Here is a 15,500-nt window from a genome sequence, read left to right as displayed (position 1 = left end):
TGCATCTAATATGGGAATAAAGAATTTTATCCTAAACTTATCTCTTGAAGAAAGTGCATATGGCATCAGGTGCACTTCTGTCATTTCTTTGCCGTTCCCTCACTCTTTGTCTCCTTGTTTTGTAGTTAACATTTGGCAAGGTGACTTTTGCTTGTTTCTCAAGCTCATCAAAATATTCTCTTTAAAAAATCTAGAAGTGAACTGTACAAACTTGCACAAGAACTGAATAACAGGTCTGATTTCTGAAGGGTTTTGCTGGCCTTGTGAAAATGATCTAGCACATGGATTTATATATCTAAGATTCTGCAGATTTTGGCTGTGAACTAGGGCCCCACAAAAAAATTTCATGTTGGGATCTACAGTTTCAAATTGGGTCCCACTGTCTGGCCCTGAGTCTCATAGTTGCTGGGCCCGAGTTGCCCTGCCCTCACATGAAGTCTTGGGTTTGCAATTTTGGGAGAGGGGAGACTGCCCACTGGGGGTGGGTGAGCTGGGGAGGCCCCCTAGATTTAGAGGCCCTAGGCTTCAGCCTTAGCCTATACATAAATCTGGCACTGGGGGCGGGGCTTAGCAGGGCCCCCACAATATTTTATTCAAGTTGGCACCCCTGGTAGGTCCATCTGAGTCCTACAGTCTAATCTCTACACCATGTTGACTCTCCTCTATTAGAAGCAACACTTCACCAGATAGTGAGCAAGCTGAAGAGTTCCCCAGGGCTTTTATTCAGGCTGGATATTAAAGCAAACAGAGGAGGGGCATGGATTAAAAAAAATACACCCTGAATATACTGTACACTGTTGTTTCTCTTCCGCTGTTTTTTTCTGCAACACACTAATCCACTTGTAATATGCACTTTATATGAACCACTCCCCACCATGTAGTCCTCAGGGATGCAGTGGCACCCTTGAAATCTTCTTATGACTTATACAAAGTGTCTGAGCACCCACCCCCGATCATGAGATGGCAAGGGTGATTTTCTCTCTTGAAAAGCACATGTCAAATGAACACTCTTTTCCACTTCCTCTTTCAGCTCTGTGTGCTTTTCAATATTCTGCTGGTCCCTTGCAAAAGCAAAGTGTGTGTGTGTGTGTGTGTGTGTGTGTGTGTGTGCATGTGCTTTATCACTTCTTGTATCTTTGTGGGATAGTATGAGGGAGAAGGGTAAGAAGTGACCATTGAGCTAGCATACACAGCACTTCCTCAAAAATCCAAGTGTGCTAATGGGCATAAAACTGGTCAGCAACCCCTGCTTTATATCATGGAGTGAAGAGGTTCTGCAGACCTGCACCACAATCCTATAAGCCAGGGTTGCCAACCCAGCACCTGCGGGTGCTAAGGCTTAATGGATTGTATTCCAGGATAGGCTATGTATCCTGAATGGCATGCTGGAGAAGCTTTAGCCGGGAACTTTGGGTGGCAGCCAATAGTTTGGTTTCTCTCTAGACATGTCCTTTAGTAGGTCAGTCATGGTTACCTACTTTGACTTAATCTGTTTCTTCACTCTCCCAGTTTCAGTTTTAAGAATGGCTGGTGTAAATCCTGTAGGAGTTTGTCCTTGTCTGAAGGTCTGGAGAAAATGTGGCTACATTTGATGTTTAGTTGACAATAGATCATGTGATACGCTCTTCATGGTAAGTATAGTAGTTTGTTGATATCTGGCATAATAAGACAGTGTTTATATGCCAATTGAATAGTTGCACAGTGGTGTTCAGAAAGTGAACCTGCTGTGTAGACTTGTGAAGAATCAGTTTGATGATGAGGTAGAAGTTGCTCCAATTCTAGCTGTATTTCTCAAGGTCCCACCCCCCCATACTGGTTTCCCTCTCCTTTCTTTATGTACCCAGCTAGTCTGAATTCTAATGCCTCTTCTCTGCAAGGCCGTCGTGGTTGGGTTTTTTTGTTTTGTTTTTTTGCTCTGCTTCCTTGCAGAGGGCAACCCTCCCCTGCATGAAGTGCAAAATACTCCCATCCTGATGCCCAAAAGTCAGCAGAAAAACTGGAGTTTTTCCAGGCCCAAGTACCACCTGAGATACTTGTACATATAATATACTGTATATCAAGCACTGAATTCCCTCTGAATAAAAGCAAAGAAAAATCGTAGAACATACCAGTAAGCCAATTACTAAAGGAGCTGATCCTTTCAGCAAGGAATTTTAATAATAATAATAATTTATTATTTATACCCTGCCCATCTGACTGGGTTTCCCCAGCCACTCTGGGCGGCTTCCAACCGATATTAAAAACAATACAGCAACAAACATTAAAAACTTCCCTAAACAGGGCCGCCTTCAGTTGTCTTTAAAAAGTAAAATAGTTGCTTATTGCCTTGACATCTGCTGGGAGGGCGTTCCACAGGTCAGGCGCTACTACCGAGAAGGCCCTCTGCCTGAGCTCCTAATCAAATTAATTCGTGAATAAAGGCCAAGTGTAATGCAAGCTTTGGTATTACGGCTGCACTCCTAAGAACACTTGCTTGCTGATTTACATACATGCTCACCAAATATTAAGCTGCCCCAAGATGGGGGCTTAATATTGTAAATGGGTCATTTAGATATACAAAACAGGTTGGTGGCAATAACCTTTCTACTATATCTTTGAAATAGTAAATGGAATTAAATTGGGGGGAAATATGGGCTGGCATTTTCATGCCAATGGTGTCGTGTGTACTTCATGCGCAGTTAGCACACATCCCACAATAATCACCCATCTGTAAGCACCCACAGATAAAAATAAGGGCATACAGGTTAACTGTACTTTCCCATAGTAAGAATCATCAAGCAAGCCTACCCCTGTTACATAAGGCTGCAGCCTCTTCTCGTGAGCTGTATGCTGCATTCATGTACTATGCACAAGAAACAACATTTTATAGAGAGCTTGGAAAAGAAGGTGAACACTGCAGAATGACAACCTGAGACATTCACACTTGCAGAATTTTTAACAAGGCATTCACAAAAGGGGAAAGAAGTGTCAGTGATTGATTAAAGCCAAGAAATGGGGAATGTTCCTGGTAAATTAAAGGTAAAGGTAAATGACCCCTGGACAGTTAAGTCCAGTCAAAGGCGATTATAGGGACACGGGTGGCTCAGTGGTCCTGGTAAATAGGGGCAGCTGGGAGAACATAAGGGCTTAAGTTCCATTAAGCTGTGTTCTTAGAAAATAGGTGTAAGTTCAGAAGGCAAGTGGTTGAACTTAATAAAACAGCATGCTTAATAAAACCCATGGGCAAGGGTTGCCATAATGGCATTTTTTCTCAAAGTTATCTGCCGGCTTTATCACTAACTAGCCTTATCTTGCTAGACCTATTTGTTTCACTGTGCTTGTTTTTCCACTGACTCCTAACATTTTCTAAATTTACTCTCCCCCTTTTGAATCCTCAGACAGCTGTGAAGCTCTGTCTCCCTAGCAGCAGTGTTGACAAAAACAAAAGTCGCTAAGGCTGAAATCCTATACCCACCTGGCACTAAATCCCATTGATCTTAATACCGGTAGGTAAACATGCTGTAGCAGTGCAATCCTGTACCTATCTGCTCAGAATCAAGTCCCATTGAATTTACATGGGCATAGGATTGCAGCCTTAATCAAGAGATTTAACAAAGCATTAAAATTTAAAAATAAGAACATTAGCTGCTTTTTTTTGACATGATTATATTGGCAGAGAAAGCTGTTTGGATTAGCTTGGTTAAAGTTTATTCAATCTGCCTGCAGGGTATGGGCTGCTGATCTGCAAATGGGTATAAACATCGGGGTGGCAACAGGGTTGGAGATGTTTTTCATAAATGTCCTTCCTTGTAATGGTCAACCAAAACTTGGAAAGGAATCATGAAGAAAGAAAGAATCTGTAGATTTGCTAATCCTGTTTTGTTGACTTTGATCATAGCCATTCTACCCTCAGAACATTTCAACAGGAGTTACATATTTAATTTTTCCACGCCATGAAGCTGTTCAGTAACCCTCACCTCCCTGTAAAATTTTCTATACAGACTTTAAAATACAGTGAAATAAAAAAACCAACTAGAGCTGTAGTTAATCCAACTTTCCCCTATTGATAACCTATAATGCACAATTAAACAGCTTTGTCAGCTTGCTGGATGCGGAAGACATTTTATCTCAATGTGAAGTTTAGTAGGGGAAAGTTCACGAAGCTGTGAACAAAGACTTTCCATTTGGTGTGTGGCAGTGCTGAGATACTTTGCATTGCCTCCACAGCTCAAGTTTAGTGGGGGAAAGGTCATATCTAGCTGCAGAGGCACTGAACAACATCCTCCTTGCTTCTCATATTTCGTAGAAGTCAGAGTACAGTATTTGGATCGCTTCCCCACTGCACTAAGCCTAGATGGGAAAAAATGTGTCTGCCTCCAGAATAAACTTGCGGTAACAAATGTTCTAAGCAAAATCTGCTCTTATTCCCTTATGGGGTACACAAGAGCCTTATTGGGTTCTCCATCGGTCGGAGAATATATAACAGAGGCCAACCAGAGAAGTTTGAGAAGCAAAGCCTTTATTTGCTGTTGCAACAGGGTCCTTCCCCTCACACAGGAGAACAAGGAAGGAACCCAGAACAAAAGAGAACCTCCACTTTTATCAGTTTCCCCATCACCAAGAAACACCCCCAATACATCATTCCTACATCACAGCTATGTAATCAATACCTCACAAAAAAGGAGGGTTCAAGGTAGAAATCTGAGCACTTTTGACACCTCTCCTAGTCCTCCTATCACCCCTCCCAGGTGTGAATTCCTAAACACAAAGAGAAATTAACATTTTCATAAGAGTTGATCACTGTCTTTTGTTCAGAGGAGTCTTCCATTGTGAATGAGATACCACTGACAGCGAATTATGGATCCCAAGTTGCTAGTCATGTGGAAATGTGCGCATATGCTGATCCTTAAGCCTTCCTTAAGGCAGGGTTGAGTCCAAGCGGGAGGGGTGCGGGTCTCTGGAGTGGAGCAGAGGCGAAGAAGGTGGTGTTGCGAGGGATTCTGGGTAACTGCAGCTGTCAGGTTCGGTCACCCCTCTCTGTTCATTAGTAATGGTGTCCTGCAACCCCCCCCCCCAATATTATTTTATAACACAAACATTCATCTTCTGTAAACAGGAGGCAGACTTCTGCATTTTTCTCTGGTTGTGGAACAGTTTACTTGACCCATTTGGAACATCCACAAACCTCTTTTTAAATACCCAATGTACCTGCATTTAAAATTTAAATATTTTTACCAGAGGTCCAAATGGAGGAAAAAAGTTATAAAAATCATTTTCCATGCACAGCCTACATGGATCCCTTGCCTGTCCATATGGCAAGTGTCGGGTACAATGAGCTGTGTGTGGGCTGAAGACTGATGCAAGCATGACCACCTTGTGAATTGTTCAGTCTGGTGAGAAGGCCTCACCTCCTCTGAGTTAGCCAGGCTGATGTGGCTTTGGAGTTTAGCAAGACTGGCACTAGTAGTGTGGCTGAACTTAATTTTTATTTTTGGCCCCTTAATTTTGATTTCCCCCTGTTGTGTATTGTCTGGATTATTTCACTGAAGTACTGACAAAGGGATATTTATTGTATTGTTTTTGTCTTATTTGACAGTATTGATAGGTTATGTTAATAACCTTTTCATGCTTTTTCAAGCATTGTTTATTTGGGTAATAAGTTGGAGATTTCTTAAGTGGTTTATAAATTTTACAAAACAAATAAATAAATTACCTTTCTAGAAGCTTCTAAGATTGTTGTTTGCTATAGTAAAATGTTTGGCCCGATGCAAGACATGATATTATCTATCTTTCTCCGTCTCTATCATATTTTGATGGAGAGAGCATCACATAGCAAAGGCTTCTAGCATGCTTGACTATACTTAAATAAGTATAATGCACCAACAAAACTGGAACAGTCAGATAATGTCAGTCCTTCGCAGTCAGTTGACATTTCAAATGATGCACCTAAAGACCTTAAAGTAGAGGAGATTCTCAGAGAACACAACAAGATTATATAGGACAAGCACCAATTCACTCTTGCTGAGTAACAATTCATTTTGATATAGTAACCTGTGAAGTGGTATGTTAAAAATAATGAACTTTAAGGAAACCCATGAAGAGTGTGATTATGAAAGCTTACTGCATCTGACCTTTGTTTGCTGACTTTTATTGTAAGGCAGTCAAGACATAATTTATATCATCCCTTTCCTGTACTTTTTAATGACCTTAGATTTAATTTTTTTTAAAAAAAATGGATGCATCAAACAAAAAGTTAGGCTGCCAAACAAAATGAAGGCATCCTTATGTATTTTAGAACTTCTCAAGGTTGTTATTTATAAACAGTGTCTTAAAAGCTAAGCACATTTCCTAACAGGGAAACATGACTCCTTGCCCTTATCCAAACATGCGTCATACCTGTTTTTGTGCATCCATTATGGCTCACTCTTTTTAAATAAAACTTCCTCTTTAAGGCTGCTCTGCAGAAATATTGAGTGCAATGTTTACCAACTAGTGCTGAGCAATGCATTTTCATTTGGATGGCTCTGGCTGCATGGGAATCCTATTGAGATAATTGGTGGCATAAGTCTATCAGCAAGGACCAGTAGACTGCCCCTGCTGATGCAAACATAAAGAACAAGGATAGATTTTTTTCCAGGTCACAACCTGAAAAATGAATTATAGAATGAATTTCTATAATTTAAATATAGCAGGGGAGGCTGTAACCAGATGACCTGGACACTTGCTCACTGTGATAGCCAGAGTATCCAACTTGTTCCCATCTGCATAGGGCCACCTCTGCATTTGCAAATCAGCACTACTGTACATGGGTTCTGTTTGTTTTTTTGTTTACACTGAAGTGTGATTGAATGCTGAGAAATTGTAAATACAATGTAGGGAGATTTAAAAATATCTAAATGTTCGGTGTTTAGACCTTGTTATGGCTCCAATTAATTCCTGGTCACAGCTCGACTAATTATGGAGCAAATTAGCTTTCCACTTTAAAACCTTTCACATTTATTCAGTTCTCATTTTAATCCCTTACTGTTCTAAGTGAGACTATCCAGAATTTTCCATCTCTGATTATAAGTCTTCTGTTAATCTCCACTTTACATTTATTAATGGAAATTTAGACCCATTTGTTTTAGTACATTCTGAACCCATTAGATGTTCAAGTGTCCTTTCAACTAATCTGGGAAGAACCTTATGCTAGACCTAGTAGACGTCAGCGAGTTGATTATTATGGTGCTTACAGGCTAATATTAGACCACTTGCACTCAGCTGCTTGATTGGAGGTTTTAAGAAATAGTGAGGCATGCCATTTGACAAACTACGTCTGCACGTAGTACTTTTCCTGCATGAGGGAGCCATGTGGCAAGAGGGTAAATCAAAAGGCCATGTTAAGAAAAGAAGACCTATAGTATTAGGTAGGTGACTTTTAAAGGACGCATATTATTTTAATCAAACAGGGAGTTATAAATTCCAACATGAAAGCAGGGCATGTGTTCTACCATGTGGAGTCTTACAATCCAACATTTAGCAAACTCCTTGTATGTGATGAGAAAGCAGTTCATTTGAGAGGTAAAGTGTAAGCATTCCCCCCTCCAATTGATGCAAAATATTATAAAAATGACAAATCCACATTGCAGTAATGGTAAGGCTATCTTACCAGGAAAAGGAAAAGGTATCTGATGAAACTGGTAGACGGGGTCAAATCTGCTTGTTTGTGGAGATAGAAGCCGGGAGTAATTTAGCAAAAGTAACAACCAGATTTTTTATTTTTTATTTAAATGAAACCACAAGGTTCTTTCTGTTAATACCTCCAGGAGACAAACAACCTGAAATTATTGAACCTTTTAGATTTTTCATTGTAAAGGAGGTATCACTGATGTACATGGGCTTGTGTCTGTCAATACAGTATTATTCAGATTGGCCAAAGGTTGCAAATTTTCCAGGATAGGCAGGATTTGCTGCCATAGTGTACTTTGCTTTTTAAAGCGTTAGCTACTTTCAAAGGGCAGTTAAGTGTTGCTATATCTGCTGACGCCACCAGTCTGGACAAGAAATGGTATTGGTTATGAAAATTATTACTGCTGTGTAGGCTACAGTAGCAACTTTGCAAATACCAATGATTCCTATATGAAAAGATTACACATTTGTAATCCACAGCAGTTTGAGCACCCATTAAATATGAGTCAGGAAACTCATTCGCTTTATCACTGGCATAAAGAGAGAGGAAGTGACACCGCAGTATGTAAGCCTTGAAATAACAATTTAACTCAGCTATTTCCAATTCCCTCTTTTATCTCCCCCCTCTTTGTTCATAGTGTGTGTTGAATATTAAAAATAACTCATTTATTTGCAGAAATTAATTTTGCAGACAAATTATATCCGTTAAACATTAGTGACAGCAAAGGTTAATGCAGCAGCAATCAGAATGTGCAAATGGAAAATATAAGCTGCTTCCTGTGGCAGTAATAAGGATACACAAGAAAGCTGAGTGCACACCTCACTTTCGTTAACTCCTCTTGTGTGTTCTGCATGGATTGTTCCTCATCTGCAGGATGCTGCATGCACAACTCCAGGGTTGCCAGACTTCCAGGTCCAGCCTGAAGTCTCCGGTTTGACCCCCTCCAGGTGGCAGGTGAAGGCTTGAAGCTCTAGGTGGTCAAGAGTGCCTTAAAAAAATGTATATTATTAAGTCGACTGTGAGTGCAGCTTACAAGCTTCAGCCTGGTAGGAGCTAGCTACAAATGATAGCATACACCCCCCTCTCTGTGTGTACACATACTCTTCTCAATTCCTCTCATTTAACCTCAATCTGCAGGGCCCACCCCTGTGACTTCACCAGGGGCAGCCACCAGCTTCCAGGATTGGGCCCAGAAATCTCAGGGTCTGAGATACTGAGGGTTGATCTAGCAACCTTGTACAGCTCCCTTGTGAAAAACTGCAATTTTCATCTGTTTTCTCCACATTTTGCATTCTACTGCAAACTAATGTAAGAATTACAGCTATACTATGCTGATGTGCAACGAGGAGACGCTCCATTTTGAAACCACCCAGCTGTATGAAAAATTATACAACCACCACCACCACCACCTACCCAGCTACTCCTGTGCTGGGATGCGGGTGGCGCTGTGGGTTAAACCACTGAGCCTAGGGCTTGCTGATCAGAAGGTTGGTGGTTCGAATCCCCGCGACAGGGTGAGCTCCTGTTGTTTGGTCCCTGCTCCTGCCTACCTAGCAGTTCAAAGGCACATCAAAGTGCAAGTAGATAAATAGGTACTGTTCTGACGGGAAGGTAAACGGTGTTTCTGTGCGCTATTCTGGTTCGCCAGCAGCGGCTTAGTCATGCTGGTCACATGACCCGGAAGCTGTATGCCGGCTCCCTTGGCCAGTAAAGCAAGATGAGCGCCGCAACCCCAGAGTTGTCTGCAACTGGACCTAACGGTCGGGGGTCCCTTTATCTTTACAGTACTTTACCTTTGATATTCTATGCTAGGAACCACTGGCACTGGCCCTTTAGACTGAAACTCCAGGAACTTCCTGTTGTCTCTAGGGACCAGATTTCATGAGCATCTATACTGACAAAGAAGCCTTACATGATTGGGTGCAAGGATTGCTATGGAAGGTGTAAAGTCGTGGCATGAATGAATCAATTTATTAGTCACAGATCAGAAATATACAGACATATACAGTGATAGAGAACATGTACAGTAAATATACATAGGTTAAAATTAAGCTCTATAAGCTAGAGCACGGTAAATAATACAGATATAAAACAATTAAAATATGTAGGTTAATGCCTTAACTGCTAATTTAAAATATGCCTGTAAGACATTGGCCATTAGATTTATTAAAGCTTGTCTCAGTTTTATAGCAGCAAAGCTTGTCTCAGTTTTATAGCAGCAGCACAGAATTTGGCCACTTTTAAGGGTAATCTCTGGTTCCCTGTCCTCTATAATAGATATAAAATATCTATTAGATATTTTAAGTAGTGGTCATCAGATCTTCTCGGGGTTCATTGCATGATTGTAGTGATACCGGTAAATATTGAATGTATGTCCCTATGGTAATGATGAATAAATGAATCACATAACACCAACCCGGGCCTGACTGCACTGACTGCTAATTAGCCTCTGGGTCCAATTCCAACAATTTATTTCGGTCACTGACCAGAATGCAAACATATACAACAACAGAGAGCATACAAGTATAAATAGATTAAAAGTAAGCCCTATGAGCTGATACACAATAAATAATTCAGATACAAAACAGCTAAAATATATAAATTAAAACCTTGACTGCTAATTTAAAACATATTAAGACATTGGCCATTAGATTCATTCAAAGCTTGTCTCCTTAATTTTATAGCAGCAGCAGCAGCAGCAGCAGCACAGAATTTAGCCACTTTTAAGGTAATCTCTGATTCCTTGTCCTCTATTAAGTATTTTAAGTAGTAATCATCAGTTCTGCTTGGAATAATATTGTGGCATTGTTCCAGAACCTTGCTGTTGCATCATGATGGTGGCACAACACCTCTGTCAGTGTCACCTTGCATCTCTGTCTATTGCAATAAGCAGTTAATATGGGATTATTTTATTTATTTTGTTTTGACTATGGCAGACCAACACGGCTACCTATCTGAAAACAGAAGTGTAGGTTTGCTCACTGGCTTTACACACAGTGCAACTGTAGCTACATTTCATCAAGCTGATATCTATTCAGTTGCAATTATACTGTATACATATACAGGATCAGGTGCCTGTCTGATAGCACACAAAGCATTAGTAAATAAGTATCACGATGAGTTTCATTCTGTGTTCTATTTTTAACCTTTCACGACCATAGCAAAGGGAAACAGGTGTGAAAACAACTACGGTACCTCTTAGGCAGCTCATCTTCATTCAAGCAGGATAAGTGTAAACAGATATGCCTTCCATTAGGGGAAAACCTAATAAAGCCAAATGGCATGAAATCACAAGTATGAGCTCAAGCAGACCAAAATCTAACTCCTAGGGGAGCCTTGTCAGCAATATCCCATTTCACCTCAAATAGGTGTTATTAAGAATGTGCTTTGGGGAGCCACAGAAAAGCAGTATGTAGTGTTACGTTATGACAATGCTTCCTGAAGAGAGAGAGAGAGAACAGTGTAACATTGAAACAAACAGATGTTCCAGACCTGGAGGCAAAGAATAATGTCAGAATTTTATGCTCACAATTTGCAAAGATGCTGAGTGGAATGTACTGTTTCTGATCTATGAAGTTTCTTGTCAGGGAGGGTTCTTCCTAGCCCCCCCCCCCAGTGCTGTGTTTCTGCCTCACTGCCCTATTCTGCCTAGGTCAGGGGTAACAAATGTGGTGCCTCCAGATGTTGTTGGACTCCAACTTCCATCAGCCACAGGCAGCATGTCCAGTGGTTAGGGATGATGGGAATTGTAGTCCAACAACATCTGTAGAGCACCCCTGTTGACTGCCCTTGATTTACACACTGGTTCCAGTGCATTTTGCTACCCTATCCATCTATCCACAAACTTCCAAGTTTGCTGAAATATTTACTGAGAACAATACATCTTCAGAACTTATACTGTACCTCTCCCCATTAGACAATGGCTTTGTCACAATTTGAGATTTTTCCTAAATCATTTTCATAAACAAATTTCATAGCGGAATTAGGACTAGTCTGACACACTTGGCCACAATGTGCTGCTGCTGCTGCTGCTGCTGCTGCTACTAGGCCAACAATTGTCAGGTGATACAAGGAGCCAATAGGATTCCACCTGGCCTATGAGAACCTTTAAAATGTAGGATTTGTGGCAGAGTACTGCCATAGTTAACTTAATGGATAATTTGTGTCAAAGAAGTACAGGCAACTCCCAATGTACCCCACCCCATTCTGCCCCTTTTTGTGATGTTCCTGTGACTTCTTGGGTCACTTCTGGGTTTAGCGTGATGTGTGTGGTTGCACTCATATCAGACTCGCTTCCTGTAATCTTAAAACCCCCAGAAAACTTCAGTGTCTAAGCATTAAATATATCCCTGCATGTATCAGACTGGGACAGGAGTTCCCCCAGGGTTGCCCTACTATTAGGCAGAGTGAGGTGGTGGCCTAAGTGGTAGCTGTAAGTTGTAGATACCGTGTTTCCCCCTTTTTAAGACACCGTCTTATAACTTTTTTCCCCTCAAAAAACACAGGGTGGCTTACTTTCGGTGGGATGTCTTATTTTTTATTACCGGTACGGTTTTTACGGTTCAGGGCGCTGGCTCAGGGCGCTGCTGGGCTGTCTTGAGTGCTCGGCGCTGCAGCAGCCCCCAGTTCCGGGTGGCGGGGTGGCAGGCGTCTTTGGCCGGGCCAGGCAGAGGCCGCTGGCTCATGCGCTCCGCCTGCCGCTGCAGGGCGCTCCAAGCTCCTTGGCCGGGCCAGGCAAGGAAGAAGCAGTGAGCCCAGCAGTGGCGGCAAGCACGGAAGCGGCAGGGATGGCGGTGGACGAGAAGGCAGAGCGCGGGGCTGCAGCCAGCAAGGCGGGGGCGCGATCAGCTGTTAAGCGGAGCTCTTGGAGCGCCTCTTCATAGCTGATCGCGCTCCTGCAGTGCTGGCTGCATGGAGTGACTCTGTGAGTGGAGGTGCCTGTGGAGGTTGGTTTCCGCGGCACGGAAGTATGGCTTATTTTCGGGGTATGTCTTGTATTTCTCAAATACTTAAAAACCCTGCCATGGCTTACTTTATGACTACGTATTAAAAAGGGGGAAACAGGGTAGCAGTGGCCGTCTCCCTGATGACTGGGCTTTCCCATTCTCCTGAGCCAGTGGCAATATTCATTGTGATATTTGGTTGTTATTGCCCTGGACTGGTCTGACTTGCCTAATAATATATGTTAAATATTTGTACCTACTTAGATGTGGCAGCTTTGATTCAGAATACAAGCTTTCCTCCAAAGAGTGATCCCATTTTAACAAAAATGTAATCCAAATAATTTCCAGTGTGACAAACAAGCAGATATTGGATTCATGTGGCCCTTCGTAGGGTTTTTTTGGGGGGGGCGGGGGGGCGGGAATCCCTGGCTGATTTTTGCAGACTCTCTGTTTTTCCTCTCAGCTGTTTCCTTTCAAACGTGTTTAAAATCGCTGACTTGGGCAGTGTTTGGTTTGCGAAGAAAGGTTTCTGTGACACTAGAGCCTCTAGTGGCCATGTTTGCACTGTGCACCTGATTTTGTCTTGGCTTCTTGTGATACACTATATTTTTGAGTGCAGAAAATGAAAGAAAAGGAAGCCCATATGACTAGTAGAGATTATGAGCAGGGTTACAGGTAGGTAGCCGTGTTGGTCTGGATCGAAGTAAAATAAAAAAATTCCTTCAGTAGCACCTTAAAGACCAACTAAGTTTTTATTTTGGTATGAGCTTTCGTGTGCATGCACACTTCTTCAGATATGAGCAGGGTTGTCCGCCCAAGGGGCACATCAGCACCATACATTTAAAGCACTGTTATACCCCATTAAAAATCATGACTTCCCCCAAAGAATCCTGGGAACTGAAGTTTTTTAAGGCCGCTGAGAGTTGTTAGGCAAACCCTTATTATCCTCAGACAGCTACAATTCCCAGAATTCCCCAGCAAGGGAGATTGATGGTTAAACCACTCTGGGAATTGCAGTTATGTTGAGAGAATATGGAGTCTTCTTACAACTCTCATCCCGCTTAACAAACTACAATCCCCAGGATTCTTTGTAGGAAGCTATGACTGTTTATAGTTGTATGCCACTGGTTTAAATGCATAGTGCAGATGGGACCCAAGTCCAACTTAAACAAAAGAAAAAGAACCCTGAGAAGGGAGAGCAGAAGAAGTATTGGAAGTTGCCTATCAACAGCACTTGGACAGCACACTGTTCACAATTCTCCCCACTATGGGGAGATATATTGTATTACTTTAAAATCATAGTCATCCTATATCAATGTGCATCTCACATAGCACAGTGCGTTTGAGTTCATGTCCAGCTTACTGGTTTCCCACAGGCTGGGAAACACTGCAGCATTTAGTCAGCCACTGTGAGAACAGAACCCTAGACTAGCTGGGCCTGATCCATGCACCACCACCACCTGAGGTGGCCCAGGGAAGCTCTGGAAGGTGGTGGCAGAGGGGGAAAAGGAGTCCAGAGAGGAGCAGGCAGTGGCAGCAGCGGTCCTGTTCTTTCCAGGCGGCACATGGGTAACAAGCACAGGAGTCAATGAGTGGCGCACTCTTTGGGGGTCCAGGTCTGTCACCCCTCTGCAGCCCATCACCTGAGGCAATGAGCCTAATGGGTGGGCCAGCCCTGATGCTGAACCATTGCTAGCGCTGAAATCAGATTTGGCTGACTGGTCAGTTTTTTGTACATGGAATGAGAGGAGGCATCATCTTGTCATTCACCTGAGGTAGCGAAATGTCTTGGGATGGCCATGAGCCTTGTTTCTCTCCTAAACTTTGGAGTGCTGTGAAGATGAAGCTCTTTATGGAAGGAAATATGAGAAGGAATTAAGCAAAATGCCTTGCCATGATTCTACCCCCCCCCCCCCCCCCGGTTATGGCTGTGGTGTGTGTGTGTGTGTGTGTGTGTGTGTGTGTGTGTGTGCATTTGTGGTGCATTACTAAGAATTCATGGGAGGGAGGGGAAATTGTCCAATAGTCTCTTCTGATAAATTTCAGCTTGCTTAATGTTGAACAAAACACATTTGTTAGCTCATATTGGTGAACAAAGGAAACAGTAAGCCAAGGGAGGAGAACTGGCAGGAGCAAGGGCTCGGCCTGTATTATTCAAATAACAATATTGAATAAAAATAATATTAAACAATATTAAAACTAGATCAACAGGTGCACCCAGAATTCTCCACCCTACATGTAGGTGGTAAAAATTGTGGAGGGAATTTTCCTGAATATTTTTTGTGAGGTAGGGGAGGAGAGGAAAACAGAAATTACAGGCATAGAATAACAGATGGAGGGAAGTAGCAACCTCCAAGTCATTTGGAGCGAGTTGGCTTTGACGATGGGACACCCAGGTTTGAATTTCACCCAACCCCCTCTCCACATTGTGATCTGCAGCAGCTGCAGCTTTCAGTCAGCTTGTGCTGAGTGCTAACTTCCAATTATGTCAGTACATAGGGAGGTGGTTTTGTGTGTTCATGCAATGCAGTGTATACAGCAGTGGTGGAAAACCTCTGCCCTGCCACTATTTGGCCTGCTGGGCTGTTTTGATCAAGCCACACCTACATCTGATGTCATATTTGCTGTCAGGTGTGGGGCATGAAGACGTAGCTTTGCTGGGCTGTGCCCTTGCAAGCACTGTCAATCAGCTGATTACAGCAGCTCTTGCTGTCTTTCTGGTTGCTGTCTTTCTGAGCACCCATCTTTTCCATTCTAGTTTAAAAAAACAAATTGCAGATAAGTCAACAAACCTCTTCCTTGCTCTGGGCCTTTGTGAGTATGGGATTCTGGCTTAGAAGAGCAAAACTTACAACTTGATTTCCGAGCTGAGTCTGGTAATCAGGGCAAGTAGCTGGAAAGTGATGGAA

At 42.4% G+C, this 15,500-nt stretch overlaps 1 protein-coding gene across 1 annotated transcript in view; it reads left to right on the top strand.

Annotated features, from left to right (window-relative positions):
• Window positions 1-15,500, top strand: part of DYNC1I1 (dynein cytoplasmic 1 intermediate chain 1) — a 238,502-nt gene that overhangs the window by 3,380 nt on the left and 219,622 nt on the right. The window contains exons 3-4 of the mRNA XM_035129401.2: window positions 1,510-1,631; window positions 3,378-3,485. The gene's annotated coding sequence lies outside the window, so the exon portion shown is untranslated. The remainder of the gene's footprint in view (window positions 1-1,509; window positions 1,632-3,377; window positions 3,486-15,500) is intronic.

This window comes from Zootoca vivipara, chromosome 12 (assembly GCF_963506605.1).
Source record: "Zootoca vivipara chromosome 12, rZooViv1.1, whole genome shotgun sequence".
NCBI classification, from domain to species: domain Eukaryota; kingdom Metazoa; phylum Chordata; class Lepidosauria; order Squamata; family Lacertidae; genus Zootoca; species Zootoca vivipara.
This window is presented reverse-complemented; position numbering and strand designations above follow the sequence as displayed.